The sequence below is a fragment of the Calonectris borealis genome, chromosome 21, assembly GCF_964195595.1.
Source record: "Calonectris borealis chromosome 21, bCalBor7.hap1.2, whole genome shotgun sequence".
Taxonomy (NCBI): domain Eukaryota; kingdom Metazoa; phylum Chordata; class Aves; order Procellariiformes; family Procellariidae; genus Calonectris; species Calonectris borealis.
Window position 1 is genome coordinate 11735423 of NC_134332.1, and position 25103 is coordinate 11760525.

Genomic DNA, 25103 nt, shown 5'->3' on the forward strand with positions numbered 1-25103 from the left:
AGATTTATTGTCTTGACATTATGGCCATAAGGGATGGGCACGGGAAGCAAGAGGAGGACACAGGAAGATCTCCAGGGGTGCTGAGCATTGTCTCATCCCACTACCAACGGGGTCACTTGTCTGCTAGCGAGGACAGGAAAAACACTAAGTTTCGTTGCAATTTATCCACAGTGATCTGTGGTGCCAGGCAAACCAGCCAGGGGACAGTGTGGAGAAGATGACAGGTTATAAATGTGGCAGGAGAAAAGGAAAATATGCGTAAGAGTTGTGCAACGCTTTAAGAGGCATCCTGTACAAATGCGGGAGTGCTTTGAGAGCTTTTTCTTAAGAACATTTTCCCTATTTGCTTTTGGGAGCGCGGGTGTTTCGCCCGGGCTGCCTGCGGGAAGCGACTCTGCAGACAGGGGCAGAGCGGGCACCGCCGGGCGCTGCGCCTCTCCCCAGGTGCGTGCCTTGAGACCGCAATTCCAGAGAGAAGGAATTCTCAAAAGACGTGACTTTTTCAGAAGTGTAGAGCCTAACTGGAGTCGTGAGGCAGTGCTGAAATGGTTCAGACACTGCCCGACCGGGACAGCGACAGTCTTCCAGAACAACTGTCTGCAGACACCACCACTTGCCACAGCCGATCCCTAGAAACTTTCATGAAAAACCCGAATTCGGGCAGAGCGGGGCTGGCAGAGCCGCGTGGCCCCAGGGCAGGGGCAGCCCTTCCTCGGCTCTCGCCCTCCCACCCACAGCCACCATTTCATAATTCTCTGGGCTCCAGCGAGGCTTTGCCCATTTTCATGACAATCGGGGCTCTGTTGTGTCAACGCAGTTTGAGACATCGGCCCTTTTGTGGCACGAACAAAGTCCAGGCTGCGGACGACAAAACCGAGCCCATCTCGGCACTGAAGGCAACTAAACCAAGAGCTGCCTCTGCATAAGCGAGCTTGCCACAGACCAAACTAAAATACTAAAGTGGATTTGATTTCAAGCAACAAACAGCGCATAAGGAAATACCAGACTCCTGGCTTTGTTTTTATTTTACCAACAAACGGTGCCACTGGCAGCACCCCCGTTTTGCAGAGCCGACGCTCCTGAGCCGGCGCGGTTCAGCAGGGGCAGAAACCGCCCCATGTGCGCAGGAGCCTCAGCTGGGGAATGACACCCAGGGCTCGCATGCCAGAACCAAGCTGATTTGCAAATGTAGCTGAATACATTTTATAAACTCAGATTAACGCATCTCAGCAGCCTCAGTACTGCGGACGTTACCGCTTTCAGCCACTGCAGCGAGAGAACTGGTTCCAGGTAAACACAGCACATACTTTCCCCAAAAACTCTATTCCCCTCACTCTATGTATACAGATATTTCAGAGACAATAAAAAAATTTAAAATAATATTGTTTACAGAAGCTATGGAAGGAACTGCAAGAAATGATAATAAACATCCGCCTGACTTCTGAGAAGTCTTGTGATAGCAGTTTAATAACAGATGTGGGTAATTCCTCTGCTCCCGAGCGCTAAACGCACCAGGAACCTGGTGTTGATAAATCTGGTGAAGGCACTCACTTGGTGTACATAAAATTAAGCATTTTCCTCCTTCTTACTAGTTTGACAGGTTGTTGTGCAGAATGAATCCTTCTATCAAATTTCCAGTTTTATCTGTTTGTTTATATTTTTATCTGCTTGGCCACTGAATTTGGCATCCCAGTCTACTGAATGGCTTGCAAGAAGTGTTTCATTGCGTCTTGCTTGATGGGTGACAAAGTGGAGACCAGCTCTGTATGACAGAGGAAAAAGCAGGGGGGAGGTTAAGGGCTGCTTAGAGAGGTCGTCTCCAGAAGAAAAAAGGAAAACAAATGGGATTGCAGGCATGAGGAGTATATGGTTTTACTGCCTTAGTGGGCAAGTACAAGAAAGGAGAATTGCAAAGGGAGAAGCTTTACATTTCTATGAGCAGGCAATCAAGCTCCATTCTAAACCCTCCGCAGAAAGCGCTTCCCTTCCTACGAGATGACTCCATCCCATTCTGGGAGCGCGTCTCCTCTAACTCCCAGTAACCCAAATCGGGTCACATAGCGTCAGATCATTCCGGAAAACGGAAGGAAGTCCTTGAGCTGGGTCCCCGTTACCAGCAATAGCCCCCGGCACCCCGAGCACCCGCCGCTCGCTGCAGCGCCTGCGCAGCCAGGGCGACAGCAAGCCCAGGGCTGGATCCGACCCTCGCACCCCTCCTGTCCGTCTGCAGCCCGTTGTTTCTCCCACGGGGCCAATATTCTCCCCCGAGCGAACACCGGGTGCATATCCCACCTGCAGAACTCGTGCACCCCGTCAACACCAGTGCAGCACAAATGAGCAGAAATCTCTTCATCCAAACCTGAAATGGGTCTGTGCCTGGGCAGAAAATGCAAATGTTTAGCAGGACGTAGGAACAGAGGAGAGGCATGCAGGTCAGAAGGCAGAGAGTATCTCCCGGATTTGAAGAGACAGGAAAAGTTTTGTGCATTTAAGTGGGGAAACTGAAAAGCCAAGAGGTTATTTTAGGTGCGACTTACATAAATTGCAGTTGTACCAACTACACTGTCTGCTGCAGTTGCTGGTATGTTTAATAATAATAACAAAAACAGACCAACAGTTTGTTATTATAACTGTTGTTATTATTATCGCTCTGAGCATTATTTCCAAATAGGCAGCAACAATTGCTGGTATCCCCAGGAAACAAAAAAACAGTGAGAGTACATTTCCTCAAATTTCAGGTCAGATAGCAAAAGAAAGAGGAAAAAAACTTCAGAACTAAAGCTGCAGATTCTGTACCTGCATCAAACACATTGTTATGACTCCAATTGCTAATTAGCTGGTTTAGATCATTAGGAGTATGGGACAAATCCTGTTTGTGAACTAACTGCCTGCGCTGTGCCTCTTGCACATCGGTGGGCCTTGGCAGCGGGGACGGGGAGGTGGCACAGCACAGCAGCCAGCGCAGGGAGGAGGACTGGGAGGCACGTGTGACATGAAAGCAATGCTGAGCAGAAAGCCACGAGCATCACTTGTAGGCAGGGCTATCTCCAAGCAAAGATAAATGCATGTATTCTACAGAAAGAGAAAACGTCGACAGCTTCTAATCCTTGGATTTACAGCAAGTTTAAAAAATGTACTACCCTGAAGCATTACTGCGCACTCAAGTGAGATGGGATGCCAACCCCTCTGCCCCTCGGCAGCACCCCGGAGGGCACCCCCCACACCACGCACCCGTGCAGGGATGCTCGACCCGCTCCGTGTTCACTGCCAGCCTTCAACATGCTGTTTTACAACGCCGCCTCATTTACGGGCCGAGTTTTCCGAGCGCTTTCTCGCCCCAGATCCACGGCCTGAGCAGGGCGCGGGTTTCCAGGCTGGCGCTGGACAGGAGAGGGCAGCATCCGACAGCCGGACCGGCCGTGGGGGGCTTCCCCAAGCACAGCAGACCCGATTTCGTGACACGGACAGGGACACAGCAGATGCGCTATCTGCACTGTGCCACCTTCGTCATACTTTAACGCTGAGTACTATATAGATATAAAGCAAGATTTTAAAATCAGCTTTTACTATCCTCAGGAGCAGAAACCTATTAGCTCTGGTCTAAGCTTTGAGGCGAGAGCCCTCCTGGCCACCTGCGCTGCCATCAAACACTTGCCATCTCACCTTCCCTGAACGCTCCGTAGCTGACCGAGACATACATGAGGCCCGCAGCCGGCTGGCTGGCCCTTTGGTTTTGTTTTTACTGCAATTAACTTTTCTGTTATTAGGAGTAGCTATTTAAAAAGTCTTTTTTTGCCAATCTTCTTTGAATATTACATTTAACTTGTTGAAGTTTGTAATACTATTTTCTGGTTTTACAGGAAAAGGAGAAGCTGAACAGAAATGTCCTTCCAGAATTTACAAGAATGGGAAAAAAAGTATGGAGGAACTGCTTGCTATACCCTGACAATACCCACAGACTTCCCTTTTGTTCCCAGGTAACTGGCCAAGAATACATCCGTTCAGAAAACAGCATATTCCACTAAAAAAAAGAACATTGCCAGAACTCCCAGCTTCTGCTCTTAGCTCTTCCAACACCTCCTCAGCTTGAAGACTGAATGATTTACCACCTTTAACGTATCTCACCTTATCCATCTATAAACCACAATTACTTCTTGAGATGATGTCAAGTTTAAATGAAATTGCAAAATGTCAAAATCCATAGAAAATATATTTATCAGAAATGCAAGGACAATTAAGGAAAGAGAGATGACACTGGACAATGGGGCAGGAAAAACTCCCGTACTCAAAAAAAAACTTGTGTAAACGCGCCTTCCTTTCTAGAGGGACTCAAAGCAGTAAGGAAAGACAACCAGCGCGGCAGAGGTGGCACAGTGATACACCTGGCACTGTTTCACAGGGGTGAGGGGTCAACGCCAAGCCTCGCTGCCTATGAGCATGATTTTTCATAGGCTCTGAATGCCCTTTCGTTGTCTAGCCATGAAGTGAAGCATCCAGCTCAAAGCTTCATTGGTGCTCCTTAAGAAAGACGCTTTCATAATTTTAAGTTTCTGCTATTGCAGATGTTAGGAAAACGTTCCCATAAACTACACGGGTTGTTCTGCCTGCGAAATCGAACCCTTACGTGTACAGCAGGCAGCGTGATTTCAAATGACACCACAGAGGAGGACAGTGGTCGGGAAATTAAATCTTTTTATTCTGTCCTTTGGAGCAGTCTGGAAATCCGGGGCACTTCTGCATTGCTACCCCCTCCTACTAATATTGCTCTCACTTTTGAATAGGGCAAGAGCTGAAAAAATAACTGTTACCACCCTGTCTTCCTTCTGCTAAATCTAATCCTAGTCCTCTCCTTCTGATAAATTAGATTCTCAATTTTCACATAATCTAAATCAGCAGCTCCTAGCCCCCAAATACCACCCACCCTAGATAGCACGACATCCCAAATGAAGATGTACGTGGCTGCAAATAACAGCCAATTTTACTAGACTAACGCTAGGGGAAAAAATCTTCCATCCTCCTCCATTTGTGAAGCTACACAGAGCAAACTATTCATATGCTTATTACTGACAGATAGCGAGACTGCCGCAGAGTGGGGACGGCTTCTTTGGGTGTAAAGACTGAATCAAACACGCAGTATTTAAGACAATTAGATTTTCAAAGAAACTACACTAAACATTTCTTTCATGTGTAATCAAATTATGTTAAAGCAAACCTCATAATTTAAACCATTCCATTGGTCAGCTCCTATTTGTTTTCCCTGCACCCTCATTTTTGCTCCAGATCTGTCACATTACATTAACACCTTTCCTACTCACTGCCTACAGAAATAACAGCCTTCGACATGCCTGCACAATCCATTTGTCCTGCTCTAATTACTTTTTGACATAGCCTCTTTTGCTGTTATCTTGCCTTTTCTGACCTCTGTCTGTATTAAAGCCATTTAAAACAATCTTTAAACTCGGTATCTATTGTGATGTGTCTTATATGATACTACTGGAGTATCAGGCAGCAACATTTTGTACATCAAATATTTAAATCTATGGTAATAAGATAATGTACTTGAGGAAGAAAGCTACTACACATTGGTAACAGCTACAACTGGCTGTTCATAACATGAGTCCCCAGGACTGCAACACATTTTCAGGATGAAATTCCTATAGTCATAAAACTGTTCTACATAACCAGATAGCTCAAAGACAAAGGGGGTCTTCTGCATACTAAGGAATTTCCCTTAATTTCACAAATGGGGAGGAAAGCAGGAGAAACTGGGAAAAGTCGTCATCTTGCACAAAAACACCCCAACAACCACCAAACAAATTGAGTAGACAGGAAGAGGACCAAGCAGGGTGCACCAACAATGGCAGTTCAGAAGGAAGCATGACAAATCACACTCTTCTCCAAACCCAGAAAAGACACCAAGAATCTCTAATCCCAATATCCCTCTGTTTTCATCAAGCCCATTCAAAAAATGTGCCCTCATTTTCTTTTGTTGCTGATTCACAGAAGATGAGCCTCTAATTACCAGCTACTTCCCCGGCTGAAGCAGCAGAGGATCTGCTCTGTGCCAAGAGTCTGCTTTGGAGTCAAGAACTTATTCCACATAGTGGAACTAATTTTTTGGATATCAAGCTGATGCCTACGTACCTGTGTCTCACGATACAGTCTAACTACATCTTCACATGCTATTTTCCACATGATCCACCCTCATGCTAACTTAATTGGTAGCTAGTCAATATTTTACTCACATTAGAAGATACTTCACAAACCCACTGTTTGCTCTGGTTCATTTACAGAGTAATTATCCAGTTCACACGAAGTCTGGTCTTCTAGATACATCCAGTACAGATACAAGCACAGCTCTGCTGGGAAAGCACAGCTCTATATTTGTCTTCCAGATGACAGCACTATAAAACCGACAGGGGACAAAACCAGAGTCAATTAAAATACATTGAATGTAATGTAACAATGCTATGATTTGTCATAGCCAGCCAAGAGGTTTTATTTCTTTGAATTCCTCTCACTTTGTCCTCGGGACATTAAGAGCCCATGAATGTTGTGGAAAGCTCTTCCCACAACACTTCCCTACACACATTTTTATTTTCCCCTTTTTCTTTCCTGTCAGCAGCCCTGACCACAGAAGCCTGTCTCATTAAGGCATCTAAACACAGAAGGGACCCGTGGGTCCAGGACCAGACCAGTCTGCTACTGGTCTGCTCATAACATCCCTTTTTGTAGAGCTCTTGAATCCTCACGTGCCGCTGAATGGCACCACAGTGGAAGCGCAGGACGGTGCCGAGATGGGCAGGATTAACAGCTCTGCCTTGGTGTGCTCGCGGCGACGGGAGGGCAGAGGGTGGGCACAGACCAGGTACTCTGGGCTTTATTTCGGCAAGATTCAGAAATGCGCTTTTCGCTGGAATCATTTTTTGGTTTGTGAAGTGATTATTGTCTTCCTTCCTCATTTTTTCACATTTCTCAACCTTTTTTTAATACAGCTGTTTGAGCAGACCTGGGATGTCCATTATCCAAACAATAATAACTACCAATTATCGTGACCTCACTCACATTTGTATTAATAGCGTACCTAAAATCAATGTACTGTTCCCGTGGTGTTTCCATAAAGAAGGTAACCTAAACAGGAACAGGGCTGTGCTGGGTCAGACGCGCCAGCTCCCTGCCAGCCCCGACCTGGTCTCAGACAGTGACCAGAGCAGATGCAGAGTAAACAACAAATTACAAATACTAAAATTAACCCTTCTCACTTCTTAACTTTTTTTTCCTTAAGTAAAATTTACATTTATTTTAGAGAAAGGCATTTAATTCTCTATTTAAAATAATTCTCCACGTCCAAATCCTTTCAGACCACCACCAGCCCTCTGAAACACAGTGCTGGCAGTAAAGCCAAATGGCTTCTCTTTACGCAGTTTGTCACCATCACGAGGGCTTCTTGGCCTTTACATTTCTTCTTAAAACAACCACAGATGTTTCGGGGACATCTGTGAATTCAGGGTGCATAAAAGTGGTTTATATTTTTAATTTGTCCTCTTTAACCATAATCCTACACCGCACCCTGCATTCCCCAACAGGTTCCACTACCGACAGCATTCTTCCATGATCGTTCACTTTTTGATTTTGTTTTTTATATGTTTGTGATTCGCTTCTAAAGATGGTTGTAACATCATTACTGCACCGCAGTATTCAGTATTACGGCCTGGAAGCTCTAACCAGTTCTGCCAGGGTAGAAGTGCACAAACAGAAGAAATTAGCAGCAGCTACAACTTATAGGCAACAAGTAGCATAAAATGTGCTTGAGCAAATTCACATACTTGCAATTTGTAAATACAAGGTATCCAGCAAATTGTGTCTAGAGCATCCATGGTTAATTGGCTGATTTCTTACAATCTCGGCAGAGGTTTATCTTGAGAAGAGAGCTCAGTGCATTTTAAGCCTACCCAGGTACCAGTTTATACATCCCTGGATCCTGCTGGAAACTGACGGACGGATTGTCGGGGGAATAGATTCCAGAGGTAAGAGACAGAACCCTCCTAAATGAAGCACCCTCCAAGAGGCAGAGATGCTCACAGAGAGCTGTAGCTGCTTTGCCACTGGTTTCAAACAGAAAGAAACCAGCCCGAGACCAGCATTCGCCGTCAGGTTCTGCGGGATTCAGGACAAGGTCCATAAAGGCTCAGCCAACTTTTCAAAGTCCTACATTTCCTTCCACCAGCTCCCAAAATGATGTGGAAGCCATCTTGAACTGGAAAAGCAGGAGTCTGAGATGACGCTGTGTTGGAGCACAGCCGATGGAACGGCTTTTTAGTAGTAGTGAGCTTGCATGACATCTAAGAGCAGCAGCAGGTTAATGCCTAAGTTAATTACTGGAACACGCGTATACAGGGGACCAAAAGCAACAGACCACCAGGCCTGGAACCGAGACCGTAGAGATTTCCAACTTTTATGCCTTGCAAGTGAAGAGGCTCCAAGTTCCTCTGCACAGCCGGCAAAGAACAGCATCTCTTCCAGCAGCCGGCTCAAAAGCAGCTGCCCAGCAGAAGTCAGGGACCTTAATTCCTTGTGCAGGAACCTGGTACTGAGAGGACACCCAAGTTAGGACAGTGATTACTCCTTAACAGATGCCTCTAAATTACCTACCGAAGGAATCCACCTTTCTCGTGACTGCCCGGGGACGACGGCCCCTGAATTAGTGGGGTTGATTTCCCCTCACTGAGCGTGTCCTCTGCTGGAACGACTTCTCCTCTTTACGGCTAGCACTGCAAACTCAAGAGAAACACTGAAACTCCACCGCTACTACCCTGCCTTTACCAGCTTTGCTGTGTTGGGGATGTGAAAATGGCCGATTACCTGAACCAAACAAACTCTCCCCGTTCCTCTCGGGGGGCTGAGGAGCGGGTGCACCTGAGACACGGCTGCGGCAGCGTGTCTGCGTGTGCTGCGGCAGGACAGACAGACAGAACGGCCCTTCCACCGCTGCCTTCCGCTTTGCCAGCTGAAATCCAGCCGGCCTCGCTGGCTGCCGGTGATTTCCATAAATACTCCCACAATGCAGCGCACCCGGGTTTAGCCCGAGGGATCCTCTCCAACGCGAGGTGCTGTAAGAAATGTGAGGTGATTTTAGAGGAAACATGTAAGATTCGGATTTGAAATTAAAATGATCTGCCCCAACAACAGTTCCTGGATTTCAGCGTTAAATTTTTGAAATTCCAATCGTATTCTGTTTTCATGTTGCTTATTTAAAGTAAGCCTGTTCGCTTTTTGGAAGTTAAAAATGAAAATCTGCATTAGTGTTTTTATCATATATCTTGAAAACGAGGCAGATAAAAAACTCCCAGTGCTTACCACCAGGCATCTTAGCAGCAGAGAAAACGGGGCTATTTGTGCAGCGTTGTGATGACTTTGCAGCACACGTACTACAGAAAACAGCCTTTGCTACTCACAAGAGACACTCTAAATGTTCAGATTCACGTATCTGAGCACCGTGTGTTAGAACAGGCTAAATCACATCTCGTGAGTTCCTACCCCAAATTTAGCAAACTATGCTTGCACTACATTTATATGAGCAAATGTAAGACGTTAGATAAAGGCCGCACCGGAATTAAAGCACCGCCAATATTTGGTTAAATCAAGAACTAGGCTTATATAGTACTATAGATACGAATGCCACTTAGCAAAACAGAATATAAATATCCGCAGGGCAGCGACGCTCTTATTTAAAGCAAAAAAGACATCCATCTTTTCCTGTGTGAATTGTCATCCCAGATATAAGTCTTGTCGAAACCTAATTACATTATCACTTATTATTTGTAACAAAATAAAAACATTTTCCTCGTGCCCTCAGACAGCAATCACAGCGGAATCCCTACACCCACACCTTAATATATACTATTGTGTAAAATATAAAGCACTCTGATCTAGCCTCATCCACCCACTACATTGCTCCAAACTTCTCCTTGCACATATTATCTGAAAGTCCAGGGAGAAGCCGTTTTATGCAATGGCAATACAGGGAGTGCAGGGTGACAGTCTAACATGGTGTCCTGCTGAGATCCAAGAATAGCAATGCCTTAAAAGGCAGCGATGTTGAGATCACAAGGAAAAGAGAATTAGGGCACAGCTGTGGAGTTCTGTAGGCTAAAACATAGACTCAATATGTCAGAGAAAATTAAATCACAGAGCTACATGCAATTTCTAGTCTCATTTATAACTTAGCTGTAGCTGTGCAGAATTTGTACTTAGGTCATACATGGGAGTTGCTGTGTTTCTGCACACTGAAATAAAAAATGAAATTAATTTTAAAAGAAAAAACAAAGGCGTTAGATGCAAACAACAGTACGAACACCTATGTTTCAAACCATGTTTACGTGTGATTGCAGCTCAAACACAGTTTCATAGGCAGTCGTCTATCCAGCTCTTGAGGACAAACAGAAAAGCCACAGCATAGCTTGTGAAACAAGCAGAGCTCACAGCTTTACCTGCAGTAAAACAAAGAAGAACTAAACCAACACGTTAGCAAGCTAAACATATCTGAAAAATGCCCGCTTTCCTATGGTTATCGGATAAGGGAAAGAGACCCTTCCTCAAAAATGAAGGAAAACTGATAAACTTTTGCAAAGGCTTCTTCCCCCTTGAAGAAGTGATGTTCTTACATTTTTCTGAACAGTATCGACATATAAATTTGCTGGTATTTCTTTATGCTTGAAGTCCAGTACTAGCTTCTCCTCTAAAAGCATTCAATACGCACAGAATACAGTCCATTATCCTCTGCCAGTATCTACTGTTGCAATCTGTGTCCAGCTAATTAATTTTGCGGGGTGCCAGGGTCTGTAACCGTCGGCGTGAGAGCTGTGCTTCGAGGCGGGAGCTCGCATGCCTTCGCCAGTGCCTTCTCCCCAGCTCCAGACAAACCTCCGGAAGGCACCACCACGGAGATAACTACGGGGCTGTTAGGTGGCAAGAGCTGTGGACTCAGGGGGACCCCGTGGGTGAAAAGACGGCCTTTAGGCAGAGCAGGACAGCCTCTCCCGGCCGAACTCCATCCACCCCGGGAGCAGCTGAGCCCAGCCTCAGCCAGCACAAGCGGCCAGGCTTTACCTGACAAGACGCCTTAAATTATCTCTTTAAAAGGCCCTGAAGGCCAGGGACAGATAAGAGAGAAGATAAAGAAGCTGGCAGCAAGGGAGCACGAGACTGACTGGGGTGAGGCATATATGGCATATATTTCCTAAATAACTGGTACTTGAGCAGTAACGTGATACAGAACAGCAAGAAAACAGAGGTAGGAAGCTGCACGTAATTACGACTTTGTTTAGCTAAGTGTATTTCCTGTGGAGCTTACAAAGCACGACTGCATGCAAAGCATGCAGATTTGTTGATATCAGCTATCCTTTGTCCCAAAGAGGTAAATTATACATCTGATTTGTACACAAAGTTGAAAAACTGTTAAAGGTTGTGCTTGAGCTGCAGACAGAGCTGTGGACCAACAACCTACAGGAGCCAATTCCTATGAAGGGATAACATATGGAGAGATTTTACAAAGGGCAGAGAGTTCAGCAGCCAACAGACGGGGAGAAGCTAAAAGAACCCAGCGAGGGACCCGCATGGGCAGCCCAGCGAGTGTCCAGCCAGGGGACGGTGTTCGGTGGGACGTGACCTGTCGCCCCATCTCCACTGCTGGAGTTTCAGAGCAGTGCGCACGTGGCATTGCTTGGGAAAAGGAGGAAGGTGCCATTATAACCATCACATGGGAATGAGATAACCAAGAGCGTAGGGGGTTAGCAGGGCTAGTGTGTGAATTCAGTTTGCAGAGATGAAGGTGAGAAGGCTGTTCTGGAAACTGCTAATATCGGGAAGGGTTAATAAGGCAGTCCTCGAGCACGGGTACTGCACACAGGGGTACACGTGCACACCACAATTTAATTAATAGAGAAAGTGCCAAATGTTTGAGATTAATTGTTTTTCCGAAGCGGAACTATGTATTACCTACTTTAAAGCACAGCCCAGTTCATACATATGCAATGTTTTTCACAAATACCGCACGTGGTGCAGAAAACAATCCCATAAATGAGGATGCAAAATGAGGTCACTAATTCTCTCGGACGAAGAGAATTCTTTTGAACGAAGGCTCATCGCAGCCACACACGTTATCACCGTCCACGCTCAGGTCCTTACGGTGATCTGCTGCCCTCCTCCCGTAGCGGGAGCCGCCAGCCCTCTGCGGTGGGTCTGCGGCTGCTCCCAGCGCTGCTCGCCCTGACCCACTTTCCTGCAGTATTTCTGCATAGCGACAGAGGTCCTAGCAGGACAAGTGTCACCTCCCAGCCCACGGGATTCTCCATTTCCTACTGCTTCGACTGAATCTGTTCAGCATTTACATGCAGGCACACACAAGCATGGCATTACACATAAATGTATGTAAAACGCATAAATCCCAAGAACAGAAGGAATTAGAATGACAACAAAAAATCCTGCTCTCATTTGCAGAATATTCCTCTGAAGCAGATACAGGGCTGTGAGAGCAGCTAAATGAATATCCAGCCGGTGGATCCTCCTAACCGCTCGGAAGAAGCCTGGCTGTTCCCTTCTGGATAAAGCTCTTTTAAAGGGACTTTGCTCGTTTCTCCCCAGCGTGTTTTAGCATCCCTATTACCCCGATTGAACCCTGCCCTTCGACTTCAACCGAAAGAAATACTAATATACTGAGCGAACCAGAGAATTACTATTCCTCATTACACCTAGCCAAAGCTCTGACACCGTGAGGAAATGCATTTTCCCACCCCAAGCCCTGCACACCTCACTTACTGTCCTATTTCCTATTCACTCAGCCCCTACAGAATTACAGTGTATTGACTGCAGATGCACTTGTAGTTCTGATGTCATCTCAAGGCTTTTCCTTTTTTTTTTTTTTAGGTGAAGCATCTATATTTCCTCTGTTCTGAAATTTTGTGCTGAAACTGTAACAAGCCAAAAATCTCTTCAATGGGAAATTTCACAAACAGAGGATTATGACTCCAGCTACAGAATAAGCAGCAGGAGCAGATGGAACTCTTCAGAAACAATGATTCCATTTTCATGCAAATTTCCTTAGTAGTTAAAAAAAGACGAAGAAGAAAAAAACCACCAAGATATCAGAATGGTTTCTAAATGGAAGGTTTTTGAATGATGCTAAAAGCAAAGGGCTGGTAGCTCTCCACAATCCCAAGCATTTTAGCAGCAGCCAGGAAAAAAAAAGCATGACAAACTAAAACCAGACGCTGCACCTCCTCAGAGACGTGATAAGAGAAATGGAAAATGGAGTGAAAGTATATTTTAGTTTTTATGATTTTCAACATCATCATCAGCTTTGTGATAATGCATACTTCAGAGCTAATTCTTATGCTCTTTAAGAGCACAGACTTCATTCATGAAGCAGCATGACAAAAATTCTTTATCCACTTGATGACTACAGAAGGTGACAGCCACCGAGAAAAAGACAGCCACAGGGACACTGTCAGAGTGCTAACCTGCAGCGTTCCTCTCTTGGAGTACAAGTGCTCCCCTGATTACAAGAATACAGACATGCATTTTTCATAGCTGAAATGTGGAAACTGAGCCAATTCTTTTGTTATTAATACTGGCAGCATACCCTAAAAAACAAATACATGCACAGAGTTAGCAGACCCCATTTCTGGCTCTTCCGCTGACTTGTTACTTAGTTTTGGGTTTATGCCTTCATTTTTCCCTCGTTTACTCCTCAAGCGAGAGAAGTCAAGCTACTCCCTAACTCTCAATGTTGTGAGGATAACTGACTTTGCACAACACGTAGTGTAACTGTGTCTGTGCCATACTATAGTATAAAACACTATGCTGGTTTGTTTGTACACAGAAAACATTTTAATGGTAATGGGAATACTTTGGAAGGCCCATGTAATTCCACTTTTACAGGCTACTTTTTTTAACACAGGTTTTAAAGCAGAGAGGAAACTGTATGCCCAGAAAAGCAAGAATGAAATCCACTGCTGTTTGTCAGTGCTCCCCCCCTGCACGATGAACCAGGGGAAATGCTGCAGCCAAGCCCCTTCGCGCGCAGCGTCCGGGCGCAGCAGTGAGCTGCTGCCACCAGACACCGGGCAGCTCCGGCCCCGGCGCCCGAGGAGCGGCCAGCTGCGGACAAGGCTGGCAGGGACAATTCCTTCAATTCCACCCCAAATCCAAGCGTCCTTCCTGACACGGTCTTTCCCCGATGCTGCTCCTGAAGTTTTGTAGTGAGTCTTCATAAATTTCTATCAATTCTGTCAAACAATTTCTATCTCCCTCAGTTTCATGTTGATTTTTTTAAAATGAATTTTCTCCTTCCTTTTTCATGCAAAAGAGATATGAATTTAGCTTTAAATAAGACTGTAAAGAGTGTTAAAGTAGAGGCCTCTGAACCATGTGTTCAATACCAAGAATACTTCTGTTTAATCCCATTCTACCTACACTTATCCCTTCCATCATGTCACTGGCCAAATCTTTTCACTTTGAATTTGCTCTCAAACTGAATCTCCTTCCTTCCTCATCGAGTTAGATGGATTTAAGTGATGAAAGCTACCGAAATGACAGAGCACATACAAAATAACTCCAAAAAATGGGCTCAACGAGGTTTATTTTCAAGCTTTTCCTTGCTTACTTCTTAGCAGAAGGATGTAGAAGTAGAAACGATTTCCTCAGTTAATCCCTATTTGACCCAAATTAACTTTTTCCAAACTATTTTCTTAAATAATTTGTTTTACAATCATGCCTGAATGAACTCAACAATAGACGTGTTTCAATTACCCAAGGAAAGGAAGAGGGACAGCAATGGGGAGGGATAAGAAGATAACCTAGCTGGTCTGACCAGCACAATGCCACGTAGCGGGTTGGTGGACGAGGCAAGGTTGTGCAGTGCAGGCCTCCCGGCTCCTCTGCAGAGGAGGTTCACATGGTTTTTGGGTTTGCACGACTTAATTCACACTCTTTAGATGAGGGCCAAGGAAAAATAATGACCAGGAACTTGTACCATGCTTCCAAAAGGGAGGCGCTTCGACTCCATACGGAGCAGCAGTAACTCAGGCTCAGCACAGCCCTCAACTGCAGGAACTATTTTAGAGTAAAAAGAAGTGCTGGCCTTCACACTGAAGGCTGCTGTAACACTTTAATGAAATGCCATCAGTCAATGAATGGACAGTAAGACACCGTATCATCATGAATTTGTCTGAAGGCATCTCTATCAGTCAAGCCCCTTTGCTTTCTCTTCACCTCACTGTCAAAGTGCATCTCTGCTAAGAGCTGACTTTCTGGTTTCTAAATATTCCCGCTGGTGCATTTCTCACGTACGCTTCACTCATTAGCAAAGTTAGCATTGACGCAGATGACGACCGTGGTAAGCCAGTCTTGCCCTTTTCCTGATGCCGCTGCGGTGATGGGGCAGCCACCGGTTATCAGAAGCGCAGCCAGGAAAGCGATTATTTACAGAGCAGCAGAGTGTCCCAAACAGTCTCAAATCCTACATTCAGATGAACACTCTTCACGAATACTGCTGCTCTGTAGCTACAACGAAGATGATACAGGGGAAGAAAAAGGTAAGTATCTATCATTTAAGCCCTCACTTCTTAGCTTGCTGGGCTTTAAGGTATCAAGAGCAACGAGACACATTCGACCCAGATACTTGCCTGTCTTGGGCAAGCGTATCGGATCTGAGCAAACTTACTGGAAGATGCTTCCCTCCTCCTTCCCCTGTCTTGTCACAGTTTTCTCCAGGATGGGAACTGCCGGAAAGACTCAAGAATAACTGGGAGAAGCACAAGGGAGAACCAGCATTACCTCTCTTTTAGATGCCTCAACAAATCTTCCTTGCTTTTTCCTTTTGACTTGGGTAAATTTTGTGCAGCAAAATATAACACAAAATTGCTTACAGTATTGTAAAATGGCTTAAGGGTCAAAAACTGGGCCAAACCCCCACCTCCTCCTCCCAGCCCCATCATAACTGACAGGGTCCTGCAGGGCCCAGCTCCTGCTTGCAGGAACAGCCGTGGCAGAACATCCTCGGCTGCGGTGCCCTTGCCTGGGGAACTTGTTCTCCACGACTGCTCCAGCAGGTCATTTCCCAAAGGGAAATGATGTTTTCCATAGATTTAGTGAAACGCGCTTCTAATTTAGTAATTGCGATGTACATCCAACTGAACAGGACCTAGTGTTTTGAGAATGAGAGCAATATAATTAGGACGAGCCTCAAAATATTCAAACAACTTAACCATTTGAAGATCCCCTCTCACATGGGAGACAGAAAGGAGGTATCTGGAGATTGGGATAGGATTATGTTTGTATACTGTGCCAAAACACTGTTTCTTTTTCTAGACCCTAACATTTCATATTTGAGGACTTTTATATTATTTCTGCAAATCTTAAAATTGGCTTACCAGAGGACTTCTGACTCTTAGTTACTGAAGTTTTAAAATTATCACAATCTTGTATTAGTAAGCAGTAAACAACTGCTAATTCAGGATTTCTAATGTACCAAGAGCACTAGGCGGGAATCCAGTCTAGGCTATACACCTAAATGTTTTTCAATAAAATTTGCCCCACTTTTTTGTTTTTTTAAACCACTAGCAGAAAACACAAGGATATTACATTAAAAGATTTCATTACTTGGGCACCATATGGGGCCTGGGAAGTATAGTAGGTCTACAAAGCCACGCACAGAAGTCTGTAAAAGCTCCTAGAGTTTGGTAGCCGTTCAGATGGCTCGTAAAGACCATATTACTCTCAAAGACACTCGTACAGTTTAATTTTTTATTTTTCATAAATAGGATCAAAGATATTGCATGCTTTTCAGCCAGTGCGACCCATAACTGACCACTCATGTCCCACTACGCAGATGAACACGTATTTTAACAATAGATCAACTGCATTTTAGAAGAATCATCAAGTGACTCAAGAAGTGAAAGTTAATCTTTGAAAGAGGAGACAGAAAGGAAGCTGTCTGGAAACTGGAGAAGTTACTAGAATGGTTATTGCGGGCAGAACGGACAGCAGATACAAGCTATCTCCTTCACACTCACGACACGGAGGTGGGAACCTCTTCATCCACATCAATAGCAGCTGCATGACACTGATACGCGCCTGGGTCACCATTAAAGCAGCATATTAACCTTTTTTTTTTTCCAAATTGCTTCCTTTTGGATGAGTTCCATTTAACTGTCATTTGTTTTTTCATTTAATTTTCATTTTCCATTTATGCATTCATCCAGCCCTTGAGCGTGAGTTCTACAGAAACCCAGGTCAAGAATGCCCAAAAGGGACCTCTGACCCACCCCTCCCACTCGGCTGTGTCCCAGGAGGGGCTCCTAATGCAAATCCTGACATGTCCGAAAATGCTCAACAAGCCCAAGTTCTACTGGACCAACAAAAGGGCGTGAACTGCGTTACTGCTGCAGCACCCTCCTTTCGATCAGTCACCTGTGGCTTCACCAGCACGTGCTCACTGCCTCGGGAAGCCGGGACCGTCGAACTACCAAAGCAGAGGAATTCGGAATCAGCAGTAGGTTACTGTAGTCACTATTAAAAGCATTGAGAGAGAACAGCCATGTAGTGCTAGAGAAAGGGAACCTTTCCTACGGTGCATGTTTCACCTATAGGATCATAAGTTTGGAAGGGACCTCAGGAACCACCTAGTCCAACCTCCACTCCAAGAAGGGTGTCCAGTACTTTGGTCTCCCTGTGTCAAAATGTCCTCAGAGAAGAAAGGTCAACTACTGAAAACAAGCAGAGAAAGACGACTAAAAGGACAGGAAAAGAATGAGAATGAGAAAAGAAAATGGAACAAGTACATTAACTTATCCCCAGTCTTGCATTCCCACTGAAAACGCTTTACAAAAACGAAGTTAGCGCATCCTTGTTATGCAATTCCATATTCCAGAGAGATCCGAGTGTCTCACTTTACTGTTCCAGCCCAGGGAGAGGTTACAGACAAGTCTGTGGGAGCAGCTTTGAGTTTTGTTAGCCTAAAACCACCAAAACTAGCGAGTTAGTGGAATTCATTTATCATCAGACGGTCTCATTGGAGAACATGCTTAAAGGCATTTTATTTCTGTCCTGCAATAAAGATGGCAATAGTTGTTCTTGCCGTGCTCCGACAGCAGTGTTGTTACGAACAGGGATGCCTGCAGAACAGGCGGAAAGTCGCCTCGATGTTACGTGTCGTTCAGAGGCAGCTTTACCAACGAATGGGGTGGGAGTCGTCCAACCGCTCTAGAGGAGACAGTCCCCGAGATGTTTTCCAGCAGTCTACAGCATACCTGAAAAGCGCTGGAACCCTACTGTGACACATTATTGCCTTTAAGTATAAATATGAAGTCGACCCACATTAAATAAATGAAAGCTAACGTGCTAACCAGCGGGGCCGCGCCGGGCCGCGCCACGCAGTGACCCAGTTTCCAGCGGCCCATGAAGACCCGAAATAAATCCCCAGGCCCGGGGGTCGGGGGAGGCTGGCGGAGCAGACCCCGACAGGGCAGGGGCACCCTCCCGGTGGGCTCCGCCTGACCGGGTGCCGCGGTCAGGGTGACAGCCCCGGAACAGGGCAAAGGCGCGGGGGCCGGCGGTCCCAGCGCCCGGGGCGTTGCTTTGACGCCGGCAGCCGGTGTCGGCGCGGCGGGTCGGTGCGTCCGCGGGGCTGGAGCGGGGGGTCACTCCCTCCCATTGTGCGATGGAGACAGAAACAAGCCCCCAGCCGCTGCTTCGGGCCGGCAGGCAGCGGGGCAGCGCTGCCGGCGCCCCGGGGGCTGCGGGCCGCGCCCCGCCCGCCCGCCGGGAGGAGGCAGGTGTCGGCCTGGGGCGGGGCGGCGCCGGGCCCGTCAGACAACCCGCCGCCGCCCGGCACCCAAACAAGCGGCCCCGCGCCCCGGCCTGCGCCCCGCCGGCGGGGGGGACCCTCCGGTGCGCGGGCCCGGCCCAATCAGGAGGCGAGCCCGCGCCGGGACAGCGAATCGGCGTCGCCGCAACGCGCACATGACCGGCTGCGCCCCTGCCCGTCATCTGGGCCCTATATAGCGGGGCGGGGGGCGGCGGACGGGGCTGCGCGGCCGGACCGGCGGGGCCCGGGGGCCGAGTCCACCGCCTTCCCGGGCTGAGGCCGCGCCTCGGGCGGCGGGGAGCGGCTGTCCTGCCTGCACCGGCAGCAACTTTTTGGAGAGGGAGCCGAGCGCGGAGCCTGCCCCGGGAGCGCGCCGCCCCGCCAGGTAAGGCTTTCATCCCGAGGGACCGCTGGTAAGGGCCGACGCCGCCGGGGGGGCGGGGGCCGCCTGCGTCCTGACGTGCTGTCAGGGGATTTTTAGTATTTTTTTTTTCCAGTCTCATTTTTGCACGTGTTCCTTTGTTCTCCGAGCAGAAGCTTTTTTTTTTTTTAAAAAAAATATATACATATACACATTGCTAATATAACGCAGCTGGGGGGGTGAGCAGGCGGCAATCCCCCTCCCCAGGAAGAAGAAGGAGAAACTCGAGCGATTCCCCAGCGCTGGAACTTGCTCCCGGGTCTGGGTCGGTAACCAGACACGCGTGTCGCCCGAGGGCTGGCGGGGAGGAACTGAGCCAGACGGGGACACAAAGGAGGGGGGCAGCCCCAGACAAGCCGTCCCCGCCCCGCGGCAGCAGCGCCCGGCACCGCCGCGTCCCGCGGGGCTCGGCGGTGCCGGGCGCTGCTGCCGCGGGGCGGGGACGCGGAGGAGGGAGATGCCCCCGGTCCCCCGCTTTTGTCCGGCTCCGCCGCCCCGGGGTGCTCGGTCCCTCCTCCGGTGGCACCTGCGGGACGCGGGGGACGAGCGGGCAGCCGCCCGCCCGCGGACGATATCGCGACCGGTTACTGCTTAGCGATAGGAGAGGGCCGAGACAGCGCGAGGCTCGGGGGTTTAGTTCTCTGGGCGGGCAGACAGAGCTTTGCAAAGAGGTCTTGTTTCCACGAAGCTGTACATTTTACTTCACGTTAATTACCAAAACAGCCGAAAAAAAACCCCAGTAAAATGAGCCCTGACTTCAGTATTCCTCTAATTCCTGCCCAAACTATCGTACCAGATAGCTTACCATAACTTACTCTAAAAGAAATTTAACGTATTTGCTCCCCAAACCATCTGCAGTTATTAATGGTGACGCTTGCATTGGATTCGGTGTACAATAAAAGACTCGGTCAACACGCACTTACAAATCTGGTGTGTTCTAAGAAAATACTCATCAACTTTTCCTATCGGTTTCTTAGCAAAACCAACTCATTTTTAAAACGATAAGTAGAATTCCTCAACAAGTTCAGAAAGTTGAGAAGGGGATGATTTACCCTCCTCGTTTTGTCCAGGAATGCGAGATGGCATATTTTTAAAGTTAATAAGTATTAAAAGCCACGCGGAGCATTAAAAGTGTATTTCAAACTCTTGTGCTTTCTGCAGCTAAGGCGCTGGGGTGCAGACCCGCCAGCCAGTTAAGCATTTGCAGCCTCCACGCAGAGCAGAGGTTATTCACATGGCTGTTCGAGAAACTCCATTCATATATCTGACTACCTGGATTTGAATAGAAACCAGACAGCAATTCTTTCGTCCCAGCCACTATTCGCCCCGCTGGACAATAGAGATTTGTTAGCACGCAGGCACAAGCCCTGGGACACAAAGCTGGAGGCAGCAGAGATAGGGGGCTTCAGTGCACAGGAAATTACAGCTTTTGATGCACTGTTGGCAGGTCTGCCGGTTCAGAAAAGCAACATGACTGTGCCATGTTTAAGAGCTCCTTACTGCCATTTTTAACCACCTAGAATGTCATAAAAGCTTTATTGTCACAGTACATAAAATCATGAAGTCCATATGGTTACTTTTCAGCTGTGGTCGCTGCCCCGTGTCTGGAAGGCAGAAGCATGATCTGGCTGGAGATTTTAATTCACAGGGGGGGGAAAAATTAAAAGAATTTTGAGGACAGAAAACCTCAAAGTGTTTATAAAAAGCAGAGATTCGTTACCGAGGCAGCTGATGTCTAGCATGAGATGTGTTGTTATTGGAATGGACTTCATTTTAGCGGTGGTTGTACAGGGATGAGGCCAGACAGCTGATTTCATCATAAAAGGTTCAGTAAATTTACTCCCTGCATTTCCTGTATCAGTTGTGTAGGAGGACATTACTCAGTTGTGTCAACTTGGCAAATACCAAAATAAATAAGAAAAACAAACCCAAAATGTTCAGTGTCTGGTACCTCCTATTTCCCCTACTTTCCCCCCCAGTCTAGAGTTAAAATGAGAACTCCTCAGAGACTGGGCTTTAATCCGCTGATTGGAGCCAATGAGCAGAAATTATCAAGATTAGAAAACCAACCAGCGGGTTTTATTAGATGAAAAGCCTGCCCCTCACTGTGCACGGCGCCTCAGCTGAGGGGTGGAAGTCGGTTCAGTCTTCACCCGAATGGCAGGAAGGCTCTTCCTCCTCATTTTCCATATTTTTCCGTAAATCTTACCTACCCTACCAACTTAGCACCAGAAAAAATAGCCAGTCCAACTGGATACCAAGACTCTTAAAATTTGCACAGGCATGCGGCAGTAGAGAGCAGCCAGCAGTGTCTCTGTATCACTACAAGCGCAGCAGGAATGACTTAGCTCTCTTCTTCACCCAGGAAAAACAATGAAATTGAGAGTTGTAATATATTGCAGGTGTGAAATGTGTGTTTTTATTATGAACTGTGGAGATACAAAGTATCATAAAATACAGAAAGCAAAGGTTGGGCTGTTTGCTGCTCTTGAGCGTATTTTATCAATGCAATCCTTGTGACCTCAGAAAAAGGGGAAGAATTTTAAAGTGAGGAAAGCAGGTCCACCTTTCAAGGCACCTGGGAGATACCCGGGAAGAGTCGTGCTGATGCTCTGCACCAGCCTATCAGGCAGGCGATGGAATTGCTTCCATCGCTCCTGTGAGCAACGTAGGGGAAAAAAAGACTGGATGACTAAAACAACGCAATTTTTGAAAAAAGTGAAATCCTCTCTAAGGTGCTACTTGTAAGATTAACGAAACATCCGTATATGTGAGGGCCAGCTCATATAATTTTCAGCTGCTATTTCAGAACATTAGAAGTACAAATGTTAATGTAAAATACTTCTCAGAGGAGTCAGTTCTGTCTGAATAATTATATAATTTCCTTGAATTCTCTTCCTGGTGCAGTACAATGGCTTGGGTGTATTACTTCTCAGTAAAACTTAGGTGATAAGAATCAGGCTAGATTCCAATCAAGCTATTTTGATTTTTAATTTTTTTCTGGCTGGTACTTACAAACCTAGAAGGTCCTACCTTAAATAAGCCTTTGGACAAAAATATTACAGATTATTTTTAATAAAGGTTAAGGATATTGACGGCTCTACCTACAAAGCTTAAATACAGTGGTATTGTTAAAATACAGCAACCTATTTGTTACCTCTAGGTCTGTTAATACTTGGTATTCATCTGGAGGCTGATTTTAAAACCTACCCCTTGAAAATGCTGCCTTAAAAAAAATATGCTGGAAAGTTAAATTCTGCCCTTGCAATTAGGTCTTAGAGTTTGAATTCTTGTTAAGCATATCACTTTGAATGGAAAACAGACCATTAGAGGTTGGCAAAAAGAGCTTCTGCCTAATCAAAATAGCCATAAAATTAATGTCTGGACATAACCCGCCCCCATAAACATCTGCATACTCAGCTTGGACATGAGAACAATCCCATCATGCACCTAAGAAAAGGATGCTGAAAAGGTCCGGTTTTTTTAAACTGCATATAAAAATAATAGATAAATCAAAAGTCAGTTTTCCCAACTCCAGTTATGGCTATTCCAATAGAAAGTTTATAAAGACTCACAAAAATAAGAAACCTGTTAACCACTAACAGACCTGGAAGTTGCAGCTGATGCAAAAGACCAATGAGTATGTAATGTGACTGTACATTAATATATAGTATTGCATTACAGGGTTAGTTGCCGATAAAAATGCATCAGGTATGCTGAAATCTAGCAATACACTTGGCAATTTAACAAAAAATGTGGAATCTTAAGAATTTCATTTTATCTCAGTAATAGCCAGCAGATGCTGTAATCATTTCAAAACCACAGTATTGATTAATATCACCCAAAAGTTTCAAACATTAAGAACTCAAAAGACAACAATCGGGTATTTTTATGTTAAGGATAAAATGAAAGCTTTTTTTTTTTCATAAGAAGCAACACTGACATACAGACTGATGACATCACCTTTTTAAATAGACTTCAGTCATTCTTGCTTTCCCTGTACTGCCTGAAAATAGTGTGAACCACCAGCAGCTGTCCTGAACCATAATGCAAAGAAATGAACACAATCCCCATGAATGACCATTGCATAAAACTGCAAATTTTGAGTGCACTGAAGTGTTGCATCTCAATACCAAAAACTCTTCTGCATTAACAATTAATTGTGCCACCTAAATGCCCATGCGTGTCAATGAATATTGCTGTAAGTTGAGAACAGGAATTCTGCCTGCTCGGTAGCAGGTCATTTTCCATCTTAACTGCCTTACAATCGTACACAGTTTGGTTTTGCAACACCACATTGCGCAGACCTGCGGTTAAACCGTGTTTGACACAAAAAGGCCGGACTGTCTGAGATGAGATGCCAAAATGTGATGAAGGGCAGAAGGCTCGGGGCGGGCGTGCTGAAGTGGACGGGCACGGGGCGGCGCGCGGTGCGCTAACGTGTCTCCCCACGGGACCCTGCCATCAGCTGACAAGGGGCTCCTCCGCAGCACAACTCACAGCTGCTTCTGATGCACGGTAGACATCATCTTGCGTTCCGATGGCGGCTCTAGTGCTAGGCGTGATGGACCTCAGAAGTGACGCACACATTTCTTGCCAAATACAGGCGCACGGAAACAGAGTTGGTGAGGTCCAGGAAACTATAGGCTATCAATCCGAAACATTCCTAGTGGTATACGTTTACTGATTCTTAATTCAGTAACCTAAATCAGTTTATAGTTCCCTTGAAGAGTATCTTGTCATACAAGCATTCAAGGCTTTACTACTTAGCTTCTTTTGGGCTTACTGGCAGGCCATACATCTACTTTAGCACAAAAGTACACATCCGTCTCCTCTCACGTGTAGAAAGTCCGTAGTGCCTTCTGTAAATAACGCTACATCTAAAGTCTGATGCCATGAACAGAAAGGATCAGCCTGGTCTATAAACGGAGGTGGTCAGGATTTAACCATACATACTGTAATTTCCAGTCTCCCGTGTTGTACTTACATTTACAGCTGCACGCATGCCAGTGCCCTGGAGTGTCAGCAGTTCCCATTTACATAATTACAGAGCCTTAAATCTGGGTATCGCTAGTCTTGTGCTTCGAGCTGAACTGAGTAGTCCAAGGGAACAAGGGAGCTCTCACCTAGCCAGAGAACATTACACCTTCATGAGAAAGTCTGGGGAAGTCTGACAGGGCAGTGCATTACAAAGTATGGTTATACAGGGGACATGAAAAGTCTCCTGTGGTACTGGATGTTATGAATGGCTATCTGTATTCAGATTTATTTCTTTAGGTGGAGTCTGAAATTCAGATTTTTAAGATGATCAACATGTCTGCACACAAGGTTCACATGACAAACACAGACTCCAGTTATAAAACAGAATGCATTCAAGTTTGCCATATATTTTTTTCTGCTAAAGATTTAAATATCATGTGGCTTTAGCTTTCTTTCTGTTCACTGAATATCAAGGTCAATTAGGAATGATGTCTGGCTAGTACTCTCAGAGCAGATTAGACAGTTGCATCAAAAACTAGGACCATGTATAGGTCATCTGTTACTGTGACCTAGATTTCTGAGAATCTGTTCAATTTGTTTTATTGAAAATGTGGTACTGTCTCAGTTCTGTTTCTCATAGTAAACCTCTCTATAATAGCAGAAAATAGCTTTATTAGATACTTACAGACATTGCTTACTACTTCTGCTAAGACACAAAGAAAATCAAATCCATGCAGCAGACCTGTGCCTGTCATCCATTTAATTTTAAAATAACTTAAGGTTCTGAAAGGCTTATGCCTTATAATCTAAAGCATTTGGTCCACATGCCAAATACTA

The 25103-nt window shown here is 45.9% G+C and overlaps 1 protein-coding gene and 1 long non-coding RNA gene across 3 annotated transcripts in view; one reads left to right on the top strand and one right to left on the bottom strand.

Moving 5' to 3' along the window:
• The window catches only part of NR6A1 (nuclear receptor subfamily 6 group A member 1), an 83081-nt gene that overhangs the window by 35056 nt on the left and 22922 nt on the right, over nt 1-25103 (bottom strand). The window lies entirely within an intron of this gene.
• Nucleotides 18890-25103, top strand: part of LOC142091494 (uncharacterized) — a 33980-nt gene continuing 27766 nt past the window's right edge. For both annotated transcript variants that reach the window (XR_012676825.1, XR_012676824.1), the window contains exon 1: nt 18890-19250. This is a non-coding gene — a long non-coding RNA (uncharacterized LOC142091494). The remainder of the gene's footprint in view (nt 19251-25103) is intronic.